Source organism: Piliocolobus tephrosceles, chromosome 13 (genome assembly GCF_002776525.5).
Source record: "Piliocolobus tephrosceles isolate RC106 chromosome 13, ASM277652v3, whole genome shotgun sequence".
In the NCBI taxonomy this organism is placed as follows: Eukaryota; Metazoa; Chordata; class Mammalia; order Primates; family Cercopithecidae; genus Piliocolobus; species Piliocolobus tephrosceles.
Genome location: NC_045446.1, coordinates 79,622,594 through 79,625,771, shown reverse-complemented (window position 1 = coordinate 79,625,771; position 3,178 = coordinate 79,622,594).

Here is a 3,178-nt window from a genome sequence, read left to right as displayed (position 1 = left end):
TACCAATTGTTAGGCAGGGATCTAGACCCGACATGGCAGCGCCACCCGGCGTAGCAGGCCCTTTGTTCGAGACTTCCCTTCCTCTTTGAACACACCACCAGACTTGCATATGTCAGAGGTTCTGGCTGGACAACCACACTCCCCCATGACCTGCAGCTCACCTGCATTCCACAAGTTCATAAACAGCAGTTTCGGTTAACAGTTTCCAAAGACCCCTTCCTCATGACCCTTACTCAACTTCTGCCCTAGTAGTTTCAAGAACCCCTAGGCCTTGTTTGTACAACCAACTTCCCTACCTCTCGGGCTATATAAAAGCCCCACCCTCCTCCCTCAGCGCGACTTCCTCGGCCCGCACCTTTGGACGGAGGAACCTCGCCCGTGAGTCCTAATAAAGGCTATTCTCATTGCCATTTGCCTTGTGTCTTCGTTCCAGGTTCGGCTCCAGCCTCAGTTTACCTTTACACCAATGGTCTATGTCTTGTCAAAGGCAGTGATCAGTTCTCTTTGATTCTGTTTTGTGTGTGTGTGTGTGTGTGTTTGTGTGTCAGTGGAATGACTGAATCATGTGACATGGTATAGCCATAAGAATTATTTAGACCCATAAGAACATATATTCTTACCAAATAGGAGAAACATGACAAAGATGTAGGTTTCCATCAAGATCTTGGTATTTTGACCTATGAAATAAGATATTTTAAATAATATAAAAGCCAAAGAAAATTAAATCCAGTGATGTAACCACTGGGTGAGTTTGCAGAGTTCTGTGGGAAAAAATATTACAGGTGAAATCCAAACTGAAGCATGTAATGTACCTGGGCTATAAGATCTGCAAGACCATTGAATGAGTTGATATGGTAACTACAGATAAGACAGAGTTTGTTCTATCACAATAACAGATACCCGAGTCCCTGGTCAGTATCTAAGGCAAACATGCATATTCCAACTATCTAAGGGAGTATCCTTAAAGACTCCGTGATAACAGTATTGTTTCCTTTGTGGGAAAGCCTACTTTTACCATTAAAATATTTAAAGTAAACTTAGAAATATTTGGGTAATTAAACCCATTAGTTAAAATAAGTTTAAGCATATTTAGTATTTCAAAAACATGATGTATACTGTTCAAAAGAATATTGACTATTCAATGAAATTTGTTTCTAATGTAAGCTATATAAATTAAGTAGTTGAGCTCACCTTTTTTATTTATTTATTTTTTTTGAGACAGAGTCTCACTCAGTCCCACAGGCTGGAGTGCAGTGGCATAATCTGGCTCACTGCAAGCTCCGCCTCCCAGGTTCACGCCATTCTCCTGCCTCAGCCTCCCAAGTAGCTGGGACTACAGGCTCCTGCCACCACGATTGGCTAATTTTTTGCATTTTTAGTAGAGACGGGGTTTCACTGTGTTAGCCAGGATGGTCTCGATCTCCTGAACTCGTGATCCACCCGCCTCAGCCTCCCAAAGTGCTGGGATTATAGGCGTGAGAGACCGCGCCCGGCCACCTTTTGGGTTTTAAATTCAAAGTACTTACTGTATTTATATGCACTGTGACTGGAATATGGAAAAGAGGTTAAAATTGGGCCAGGCACGGTGGCTCACTCCTACAATCCCAGCATTTTGGGAGGCTGAGGTGGGCAGATTGAGCTTAGGAGTTCCAGACCAGCCTGGGCAACATGGTGAAACCCTGTCTCTACAAAAAATGGAAACATTATCTGGGCGTGGCAGCTTGTGTCTATAGTCCCAGCTACTGGGGAGGCTGAGATGAGAGGATAGCTCACACCTGGGAGGTTGGGGCTGCAGTAAGCCTGAGTGCAAGCCACTGCACTCCAGCCTGGGTGACAGAGTGAGACCCTGTTTCAAAAACAAAAACAGAAAAAAACAAAAGAAAGAAAAGAAAAAATAAGTTAAGATTACTCATAATTATAAATTAAACATATTAGACTTACTTTTTTATATTAGAATTAATTTTAAGTACTTAGAAATGTTTGCTGGACAGACCATTGAACTACCTAAAAATTAATAGAATACATTTATAAATGTTGCTTTAAATGCTTAACAGTATTTAATTAACTATGTAAAATAAGACAAAGACTATGAAATATCCTGTAAGTTATTGTTAAAATTTATTAGATATCTAAATAGAGTAGATATGTATGTTGAACATAAAGAAGCTAAAGAACAGAGTTTTTTTTTTTATCTAGGTTCAATCAGTTAAATATTGATTATAAAAATTAAAACTCTGAAAAGTTTTCTATATATAAATCTGTCCTAAAGGATATAAAAAAAAGTCAGTGCACACACTCAGAGACTTTAACAAAGTTAGTTGCTAATTCCCTCATTAACTCTTTCTCTTCCAAACTGTATGACACCGTTGTCCTCTGAAACTGACTGGCATCCCTTTTCAGTCTCCTTTGCCAGCCCACCTTTTTTTTTCTTTTTTTTTTTTTTTTTTTTTTTTTTTTTTACCAGACCTTTAAATGTTGGAGTGTCCCAGGGCTTTCCCTTTGGCCCTACTCTTTTCATTCTTTAGTGTCTCTTGAGGTGATTTCAAACTCATGACTAACTTCCTCTAAAGTTTTGCATATTATGAAAGTACCATAGTCACAATGCTGAGAAAAGGAGTAAACAAGACAATGTATATAAAAACACCTGGCTCAGTCCCTGGCTCTGTGGTTGATAAATATTAAGTTAGTATTAATTATTATTATAATAATGACTTAACTTCCAGCATACTTGCCTGTAATCTATAACTATAGCATACTTGCCTATAATCATGACTTAACTTCTAGAAAGTTAAGTACCATCTGTATCTGACTGCCACTGGCTAGAGGTTCACCAATCACATTTCCCTGTTGTTCTGGGAATACAGCTAGGCTGCATGTCAGTCTCCCTTAAAAGTAGGGGTGTCCTCATTATTGTGTAAGAGCTAATAAAATATGAGAGGAAGTGATATATGCCCCTTCCAAGCTTATCCCCCTCCAAAACCTCCTATACAATTTTTCCCTCTCTTTGTTTACCTTAATGGTTTCTGGAACAGAGGCTCCAGCAGAGGATTCAGAGGCCCTGGAGAAAGATACAGCCACAGACAGAAATAGCTCAGATTACTGAATCATTGCTAGGTGCAATCAATAACACCCAAATAAACTTTATGGCAATAAAAGAATACATTATTTTTTTAACCGA